This window comes from Phacochoerus africanus, chromosome X, assembly GCF_016906955.1.
Source record: "Phacochoerus africanus isolate WHEZ1 chromosome X, ROS_Pafr_v1, whole genome shotgun sequence".
NCBI lineage: Eukaryota > Metazoa > Chordata > Mammalia > Artiodactyla > Suidae > Phacochoerus > Phacochoerus africanus.
This window is the reverse complement of record NC_062560.1, coordinates 122,440,421-122,451,306: the sequence shown is the minus strand read 5'-3', so window position 1 is coordinate 122,451,306 and position 10,886 is coordinate 122,440,421. Positions and strand designations below refer to the sequence as shown.

At 37.3% G+C, this 10,886-nt stretch overlaps 1 non-coding gene across 1 annotated transcript; it reads left to right on the top strand.

Annotated features, from left to right (window-relative positions):
* Positions 1 to 1,657: 1,657 nt before the first annotated feature.
* Positions 1,658 to 1,729, top strand: TRNAE-UUC (transfer RNA glutamic acid (anticodon UUC)). Its single transcript has one exon. It is a non-coding gene; the product is annotated as a tRNA-Glu (tRNA).
* The last annotated feature ends 9,157 nt before the right edge of the window (positions 1,730 to 10,886 follow it).

Here is a 10,886-nt window from a genome sequence, read left to right as displayed (position 1 = left end):
AGAACTAGAATCCGAAGCAGAGCCTAAAAATGTGGCTGGATTGCTGGAATCTCATGATAAAACTTCAATGGATGAGGAGTTTCTTCTTATGGATAAGCAAAGAAAGTGGTTTCTTGAGATTGAAACTACTCCTGGTGAAGATGCTGTGAATACTGTTGAAATGACGACAAAGGATTTAGGATATTACATCAACTCGGTTGAAAAAGCAGCAGGGTTTGAGAGGATTAACTCCAATTTTGAAAGAATTTCTACTGTGGGTTAAATGCTATCAAACAGAATTGTATGCTACAGAGAAATTGTTCATGAAAGGAAGCATCAATCAACACAACAAACTACAATATTCCTATTTTAAGAAAGTGTCACAGTCACCCCAGCCTTCAGCAACTACTACCCTGATCAGTTAGCAGTCATCGAGGGTGAGGCAAGCCCTCCACCAGCAAAAAGATTACAACTTGCAAAGGGCTCAGATGATGGTTAGCAATTTTTACCAATAAAGTGTTTTTTAAGTTGTGTACATTTTTTAGACAGAATGCTGTTGTTACACACTTAATAGACTACAGTATAGTGTGAACATAATTTTATATACACTGGGGAAACCAAAAAAGTTTTGTGACTCACTTTATGGCAATATTTGCTTTATTGTGATAGTCTGGAACTGAACCCACAATATCCCCAAGGCATGCCTGTATTCAAAAGCCAAAAAATATAATCCTTGAAAGGATTCTGTTCCAACAAGAAATCCTCTGAATACTTGTCTTCAACCAAACAATACTCACCCTTTAGAGAAGGATAACTATGGAGCATAAGGGTTGTTGAGAGGTAATTCAAGTTCTGACATAAAAGAATGATGAATGCAAGCAAAGGTGCTAAGTTTGAGATCATCTCCACTAACTTGCTGCCCCTGCATATAAACCGAAAAGGCGTTTGGCTCAAAAGAATGGATGTTACCAGGTTTCCCTTCCAAGCTTTATCTTAAACAACAGTTAACTCTGATGTTTGTAAGGGGGAAGAACAAAGCATATTAAATTGTTGAAATTGCTTTCAGGCTTTGTTTTGTTTTGACCTTTATTTGCTTTTTGTTCCTCTTGCAAGCTAGAGATAATGCCTAAATGCTAAATGTCAGCCAGTAGCATTCAAAAGAAGAGGGTCCAATTTCGTTTCTCTGGAGTTTAACTGAATGGGAATGGGGAAGTTGTGGGAATTTTGCCCCCATTTGGGAGAACGATTAGTTTGCTTTCATGAAATAAATTGCTCATGTTTACAAAACAAAAACTTCAGTATACAGTAGTCCACAGTAGTAATTTAAAAAGAAGAGGGGGTAGTTCCCTGGTGGCTTAGCAGGTTAAGGATCCAGCATCATCACTGCTGTAGCTTGGGTTGCTGCTGTGGCAAGGGTTCGATCCCTAGCCCAAGAACTTCCACATGCCACAGGCATGCCGAAAAAAAAAAAGAAAAGAAAAGAAAAGAAAAATGTCATAATATACTCATTAGTTATGTTTCTTTCTATTAATAAAAAATGAACATTTTGATATTTTTAACAGAAAATTATTTTTGCTTTATTATGGAATTGATACTGTATCATCTTCATGTCAGATAATGTGATTCAAATTTTGTTTCTGCAAAGTACTAGCTGTATGACAAAGTGAAGCATGGGAGTTCCCTGGTGGCCTAGTGGTTAAGACTCAGTGCTTTCACTGCTGGGGCCCAGGTTCAATCCCTGGTCTGGGAACTGAGATCCCACACCAAGCCGTGGAAGAAAGGAAGAAAGGAAGGAAGGGAGGGAGGAAGGAAGGAATTGAAACAGTATTTAAAAATCTTTACATAAGTTCCCATTTCTGCTTGGATATATACGTGTGTGTGTGTGTGTGTGTGTGTGTGTGTGTGTGTGTAGCACAGAGCTCCCATCCCTTACAAGAAAGAAAGCTAGACAAATTGATAATTCATAACTTCTCAACTTTTCTTGAATGCAACATGGATCTGAGGTTGCAGGAAACCCAAATAATCCAAAATCTGGAGAGAGGCGCCTGCAGAGATAGAGGGCTGGCTTGCCTGGGACAGAAGCTACTGAGCACCGGTAAGAGAAATTCAGCTATACTAGTTGACAGAGAGGTAGATTCAGGCAGGCAGGAGCACGAGAAGCTCCTAGGGGCTGCAGGGAAGAGCCAGGCACCTCATACTCTGGAAGCATTATTGTCGCTAAACCCTAACAGGTGCACGTAATGAAGACTGATGAGCATCCTGAAGGAGCTTCCCTCATGGAGGGAGCCTGGGAGGACACTGTAGCTGCTACAGGAGGGGCACAGAATCCTCCAGGCCTCTTCTCCCCTGCTCCTATGCAACAAAAGCCCCAATCCATTTGTGGAAGAACAAAATCTGCTGACGTTGGGACACTGTCAAAACCTAATGCAGTTTGCAGATGGGAACAAACCAAAAGACTGTCATCATAGGGGAGGACAGGCATGATTGCTGGACCGAGACTCAGCTGGAGGGAGGGCACCTGTGATCATTTGAAAGCCACCCCCCAGAGACCCAGGGACCCAAGCGGGCCCAAGACTGAACCTTAACCTTCCTCCACCACCAGGCTAACACACTGCAATTAGAACTATGTGTAACACTGGCATTCTGCTGGGGAACTGGGAGAAACGAATGTTCTCTGATGGCAAGCAGACATTAAAACCAGGTCCTCCTGGTACACTAGCTCCTGCCCTGAACACGAGGTATTATTACCTGAGGAAATTGAAACCTTCAGTGCACTGATGGTGACATAGCAACAAACCACAAGCCCAGCTCAATTCCTAATTAGATTAAGGCAAATTACCCTTAAAAAGGAAAGCAATGCCCGTTTCCAAACAGAAAAACCATATTCTCCACCATCGTACACATAATTTCCAGCCTTCAAAAAATGTTTTATACTGATACTACTTTGTAAGTCAACTATACTCCAATAAAATTTATTTTAAAAATGTTTTATAAGGCATAAGAAAAGAGGAGGAAAAAAACCTCCTAGGAGACAAAACAATCATCAGAGCCAAACTCATACATGGCACGACACAGACATTGGAACCATCTGACACCAATATGTAAAAGCTATAGGTCATAACTAACGGTGTAACGTAGGCATTATTGGGATTCTAAAATGAAATGTAAGAGAAAGACAGACACACAACACAGAGAGAGAAAAAGAGAAAGACATAGGAGGCAGAAGTCTGGCTGAAACTTTTTAAAAATTAATGACAAGACAACAAACCACAGATCCAAGAAGCTCAGAGAATAATAATCAGGATAAATATCCAAAGGAAAAAAATTATCAGATACATGCATGATTTGCAATTTTTCTTTAGCTTGCCTTATATTCTCAGTGTGTGTCGTGCAAAACAAAATTTTTATTTTTATTTATTTTTTTATTTGTCTTTTTTTGCTATTTCTTTGGGCCGCTCCCACAGCATATGGAGGTTCCCAGGCTAGGGGTCCAATCGGAGCTGTAGCCGCCGGCCTACGCCAGAGCCACAGCAACGTGGGATCCGAGCCGCGTCTGCGACCTACACCACAGCTCACGGCAACACCGGATCGTTAACCCACTGAGCAAGGGCAGGGACCGAACCTGCAACCTCATGGTTCCTAGTCGGGTTCGTTAACCACTGCACCACGACGGGAACTCCCTTTTTTTTTTTTTTTTTTGTCTTTCAAAATTTTTAGTTTTGCTGAAGTTCAGTCTATTTTTTTTTTTTAAGCAAAGGTCAAATGTTTCTTCTATGTTTGCTTGTAAAAGTTCTATGGTTTTCCTTTTACATTGAGACTTATGCTCAATTTTAAGCTCATATTTGTACGAGATATGGATCAAGGTTCTCACTTCTGCATATGGATTCTAGATGTTCCAAAGCCATGTTTAAAAGACTAGCATTTCTCCAGTATTTTAAATATGGCTCATTCGTTGCCCTTGAATTTGCTCACATTCAACTGGTCGTATATCTATGAGTCAATTTTGTGACTCACCATGCTATTTGATTGGTCTTTGTTTTTATACCTTTACCACAACCACACTAACTTGAATACTGCAGATCTATACTGACTTAAAATTGTGCAGTATGATTTCTCCAACTTTATTCATTTTTTTAAAAGAAAGTCTTACCTATTGTGGTCCCTTTGCCTTTCCAGAAAAATGTTAGGATTAGCTCGTCAATATGTACAAACAATCTTCATGAATTTAAAACTATCTTAAATCTATAGATTGATTAAGAGAGAACTGACATCTTTTATGTTGAATCTTCTAGTCCATGAGCCTGGTATGTCTCTCCATTTATTTGTTACCTTTGATTTCTTTCTACAGTGTTTTGTAATTTTCAGCATACAGATCCTATGTATGTTCTCTTGGATTTATAAATGGTATTCTTCTGATTTCTAATTAATCCTGGCTGGAATATAGAAATAACTTTTAATTTTTTAATGTGTTGACTTTGTATCTTATGATACTACTAAACGCACTTATTAGCTTGGGGAGGGGGTGTTGTTTTTGCAGATTCCTTGAGATGTTCTATGTAGAATTCATCCCATCTACAAATAGACAGTTTTATTTCTTCCTGATAAATGTATCTGCCTACTATATTGGGAAGAACTGGGACGCTGAATGTGGACAATGTTACCTTGTTATTAAGGGGAAAAGCATATATATATAAAATGCTAGCAGCAGGTTTTTGTAGATGTTCTTTCTTGAGACAGTTTGATTTATGGTTTACTGATAACTATTAAGATTATTTCTGTCATATTAGGAAAGTTCTAGTAGTTTGTGATTTTTTTTTAAGGAATTGGCCCATTTTATCTAATGTGTCAAATTTATATGTGTGAAGCTGTTTATAACAGCACCTTACTGGACTTCCCACTGTGGTACAGTGGGTTAAGAATCTGACTGCAGCAGCTCAGGTCATTACAGAGGCACAGTTTAGATCCCTTGCCTGGTGCAGTGGGTTAAGGACCTGGCACTGTTGCAGCTGTGGCATAGGTCACAGCTTGTATTCAATCCCTGGCCTGGGAACTTTCCTATGCCATGGGTGTGGCCATAAAATAATAATAATAATAGCAGTAGCTTATTATCATTTTAATTTATTTAGGATCCATGATGTCATCACTTCTTTTATTTCTGATATTATTTTTCTTCTCCCATTTTTTTTCTTTTCAGGTCTTGCTAGATGCTCATTGATTTCTTTGATATTTTATAGAGAAATCTTCAGCTTTCACTGTTTTCTCTCTTTTTTGTTTCAAATTTAACTGATCTGTTATTTTTATTGTTTCCTTCCTTGTATTTTTTGGATTTCTTTTGTTATTCTTTTGCTAGTTTCTTAAGACAGAAGCTTAAAGTACTGTTTTGAAACCTTTATGCTTTGCAAATATTAGCATTTAATTCTGTAAATTAAATGCTAAATAAAATAAAGCACTACTTTACCTGCAATTCAAACTTGCTATGTTGTCTTTTATTGTCATTGAAGCATAATATTTTCTAATTTTACTCAAGACTTCCTCTTTGATATATATATATATATATTGTTTCCATGTGTTTGGGATAATATTTTCCCATTATCTTTTGGTTAAGGTTTAAGATAGACCAGGATATGGTCTATCCTGACAAATGCCAAATGTGAATGTGAAACAAAGTATACTCTGGTATTGTTGGGTGAAATGGTCTATAAACATTAGACCTAATCAGATCCAGTCAGTTGCTAGTATTTTTTAGTTCTTGGCTATATTTCTAGGTTTTTTTTCCTTTACTATTTCTATCAATTACTGAGGGAAGAGTGTTGGAGTCTCCAACTATAACTGGATTTGTCTGATTGACCTCTTTCAGATTTTACCTCATAAATGTCGGTCATTTTTTGCATACACATTTAGGGTTGCTCTCTTTGTTAATTGAAACTTTTATTATCGTGTAGCATTCCTAGCAATTTTCTTTGCTCGGAAGGCTACAAAGTGAAATTAATATAGGCACTCTAGCTGTCTTTTGATTATATGTCTTTTAATTTACCTATGTCATTATATTTAAAGTGGTCTCCATGTACACAGCATATAGCTGGGTCATTTCTTTTTTTTTTGTCTTTTTGCTATTTCTTAGGCCGCTCCCGTGGCATATGGAGGTTCCCAGGCTAGGGGTCTAACCGGAGCTGTAGCCTCCGGCCTACGCCAGAGCCACAGCAACACGGGATCCGAGCCGCGTCTGCAACCTACACCACAGCTCACGGCAACGCCGGATCGTCAACCCACTGAGCGAGGGCAGGGACCGAACCCGCAACCTCATGGTTCCTAGTCGGATTCGTTAACCACTGCGCCACGACGGGAACTCCAGCTGGGTCATTTTAAAATTCATTCTGACAATCCCTGTCTTTTCATTAGTATATTTGCCTAATTTACACTGATGTCATTAATGATATATTTGAATTTAGTTCTACCACTCTATTGCTTCCAGTTTGCTTTTTTCATTGTGGTAAAATATATATAGCATAAATTTGGAATTTTAATTGTATTAAATGTAGAATTCAGCAACATTCACTAGTTTACACTGTTGTACAACTGTCATCTCTATTTGTTTCTAAAACATTTTATCACCCAAAATAGAAACTCTGTAACAATTAAGTAGTTAACTCCTTCTCCTCATGCCCACTCCTGATAAACTCTGGCCTACTTTCTGTCTCTCTGATATTGATGATTTTAGATATTTTGTATAAGTGGAATCATACATTTACCCTTTTTTGACTGGCTTATTTCACTTAGCATAAAGTTTTCAAGGTTCGTCCATGTTGTGTCAGGGGTCAGAACTTCACTCACAACTACAGATGTGATTAATTCATTTGAGTAACAAAAAATTAAAAAAAAAAAGAAGAGACAGAGAAAAAAAAAAAAAGAACCTCACTCCTTGAAATAATGCCATTTGCAGCAACATAGATGGACCTAGAGATGATACTAAGCAAAGTAAATCAGACAAAGACAAATATCATATGATATCAGTTATATGTGAAATCTAAAATTTATCACAAATGAACCTACCTACAAAACAGAAACAGACCTGTGGTTGCCAAAGGTGAAGGGCCGTGGGGAAGGCAGAGATTGGGAGTTTGGGGTTAGCAGATGCAAACTAATATATATAGAATGGATAAACAACACAGTCCCGCTATATAGAACTGGAAACTATAGTAAGAGCCTGTGATAAACCAAAATGGAAAAGAATATGCAAAAGAATATATATATGTATATGTGTGTGTGTATATATGTAAACTGAGTCACTTTGCTGTACAGCAGAAATTAACACATTGTAAATCAATTATACTCCAATAAATTTTTTTCAAAAAGAACTTCATTCCTTTTTATGCCTAAGTGATAGTCCATTGTTTGTATATGCCACATTTTGTTTTCTACGTTCTTCTGCTGACAGACATTGTGTTGTTTCTACCTTTTGGACCTTGTGAAAAATGCTGCAGTCAACACTGGTATACAAGTGTCTCTTCATGTCCCTGTTTTCAATTATTTTTGAGATACACACACACACATATGTGGGAAATTGCTGGGTGACAGAGGAATTTATTAAGTTTTTAAGGAACTGACAAACTCTTTCTGCAGTGCCTGTACTCTTTTACATTCACTCCAGCAATGTACAAAGGTTCCAGTTTCTCCACATTCTTGCTAACACTTGCTATTTTTTTATTTTTTTGTTGTAAGCCATCCTAATGAGTATGAAGTGGTATCTATTATGATTTTGCATATCCATAATTACTAAATATCTGAGCATCTTCTAATATGTTTGTTTTCCAAGTGTATATCTTCTTTGCAGAAATGTCTATTCGAGTCCTTTGCCCATTTTTAAATTGTAGTGTTTTCTGCTGTCAAGTTTTTTGGTTTTTGTTTTGTTTTAATTAGGGCCGCACCCATGGCATATGGAGTTTCCAAGGCTAGGGATCAAATTGGAGCTACAGCTGCCGGCCTACACCACAGCCACAACAACGCCAGATCTGAGCCGCATCTGCAACCTACACCACAGCTCATGGCAATGCTGGATCCTTAACCCACTGAGCTAGGCCAGGGCTTGAACCTGCATCCTTATGGTTACTAGTGAGATTTGTTTCCACCTAGCCACGACTAGAACTCCAAGTTTTTGTTCTTTATATAATCTGGTTATTAAACCCTTATCAGATATATGATTTGCAAATATTTTCTCCCATTCTTGTAGACTGTCTTTTCACTTTCTTGATAGTGTTATTGAATGTACAAAATTTTTTGATACCGATGAATGCAAATCTATTTTTTCTTTTGTTACTCTTTGTAGTATATCTAAGAATCTATTGCCAAATCCAAACTCATGGATATTACTCTTATGTTTTCTAAGAATTTCATGGTTTTAGCGTTCATATTTATATTTCAATCCATTTTGAGTTAACTTTGGTATATGGTATCAAACTTCATTCTTATCTTCTTCTTTTGCGTGTGGAAATCCAGTTGTTGTAGTACCATTTATTGGCAAGATTGTCTTTTCTCATCAAATGGATTTGGCAGTCTTGTAAAAAATCAATAGGTCAGATTGTTCTCTTTGTTTTTATTATCCATACCATTTTGTGCCTCCTTTTTGGTTACTTGAATATATTTTAATATTCCATTTTAAATGATCTATTGTTTTTGGCTATATCTGTGTGTGTGTATATATGCATATATAATATATATACACACACACTCAGGATTACCACACACGTAATTACCATACATGGAGTTCCTGTTGTGGCTCAGCGGGTTAAGAACCCAACATAGTGTCCATGAGGATATAGATTTGATCCCTGGCCTCGCTCAATGGGTTAAAGATCAGGTGCTGCCCCAGGCTGTAGTGTAGGTCACAGATGTGGCTTGGATCTGGTGTGTCTGTGGCTGTTGTCGGCAGCTGCAACTCGACCCCAGGCCAGGGAACTTCCATATGTCACAGGTGCAGCTCTAAAAAGAAAAATAAGAAAAAAATTACCATACACATAATTTTCAGTCTACTTCAAATCAACACTTTATCATTTCATTTAAAATATATGAAATATATATTTCATTTAAAATATATGTTTCTTTGCAGCCCAAAGAAACAGCAAAAAGACAAAAAAATAAATAAATAAAAATAAAAAAATAAAAAAAATAAAATATACGATCTCTGCCGCCATACAGGTACCTTTGCTATCCCCCCATTATAATTTTCTTTTTTTTTTTGTCTTTTTGCTATTTCTTGGGCCACTCCCGCGGCATATGGAGGTTCCCAGGCTAGGGGTCGAATCGGAGCTGTAGCCACCGGCCTACGCCAGAGCCACAGCAACGCGGGATCCGAGCCGCGTCTGCGACCTACACCACAGCTCAAGGCAACGCCGGATCGTTAACCCACTGAGCAAGGGCAGGGACCGAACCCGCAACCTCATGGTTCTTAGTCGGATTCGTTAACCACTGTGCCACGACAGGAACTCCTATAATTTTCTTATGTATTATGCCTACATACACTGAAAAAGCCCATTAGACAAGGTTAACATTTGTACTGTCAAATTCCAAGTAGTTTTTTTTTGGCCATGCCCAGGGCATGTGGAAGTTCCTGGGCCGGGGATCAAAACCACACCATGGCAGCAGTGACCCAAGTCTCTTCAGTGACAACTCTGGATCCTTGACCTGCTGTACTACAAGAGAACTCTGCCAAATAGTTTTTTTTAAAAACTCACAATGTAGCTTTTCTTGCAAAATAAAGTTGGTTATCTCAAAATGAATCTGTATTTTTGTGTATCCACGAAATGGAAAATGAATGTATTATTATAATGCAATTAACTGGGTACTTTATTATTACATTTGTAATGATATTCAAACCCAATAAAGGAAAATTCATAAACTATATTGTTGCATTATATGCAAAGAAAATAAACTCCATAAAATTGAAATGCAGCATTCTCATGAATGTTCATACATTTAAAACAGAATCTTTTTTGTGATTTGCTTTTTATAACTGATTATTACAGAAACTAGAAGTTCTTCTTTTGACTACAAGGTAGAGCTTTGATATTAATATAGTGAATATGACCCACTAAATCTACCGAAAACTTGATAGTTGTCTTATATTTATGCATTGCTTTGCCTCTAGATGTTTTGTTTCCAGACCTCTTTAACTAGGTTCTGAAAAGACATTTAATTTTCTCCTCTGCCACATAAAGCATGAGTTAGGAAGTGCCTTACCTCAAAGCACGCCATTTAGTGTTTTGTCCATAGTTCATTGAAGGAATGAGGTAAGAATCAATTGGTTCTCTTTTAAGAAGCTCTAAAGTCAAAGAAGTAACTTTGGACCAACATAAGGAATAATTAATAATTCCTAATTATTTGTGTCATTAATGGTGAGACTTATTAGACTGGTTGAAATAAAACTGTTTTCATTAAATCATAATCTTTGAAAAAATTCAATTGAAATATTACTAGTGTCGACTTTAAGCATCTTTAGCAGCCTCCTGAGAGAGTAGCAAATGGTCTTCACCAAAGGCATCAACTATTTTATGTGTTTATTGACACCCTGTGTAGGAACGAGGGGAAAAGACCTAAATATTCCCTCTCAGAACTGACAGGTGCTCTTGGCTAAGGACCGCTAGATCTGAAATTAGTTCAGAACTAGGGCTGGAGAATCCAAGTAAACACGCATACTTGGTGTAATCATTCTCCCTGGCTGAAGGGGAATTTTTATGGTTTCTACTGCTTAAAATATAAAGACCAAAAATATGAAAAAATTATTTTCTATATTTAAAAATTTTTAAGGTAAGGTACACGTTAGTCCTTCAAAATTGTAATCCAAAATTGGCAAGAAGCTTGACTGAATAAGTTAGAGTACCTGAAAATAGAGGCAAGGTGTCAAATTTTATGTT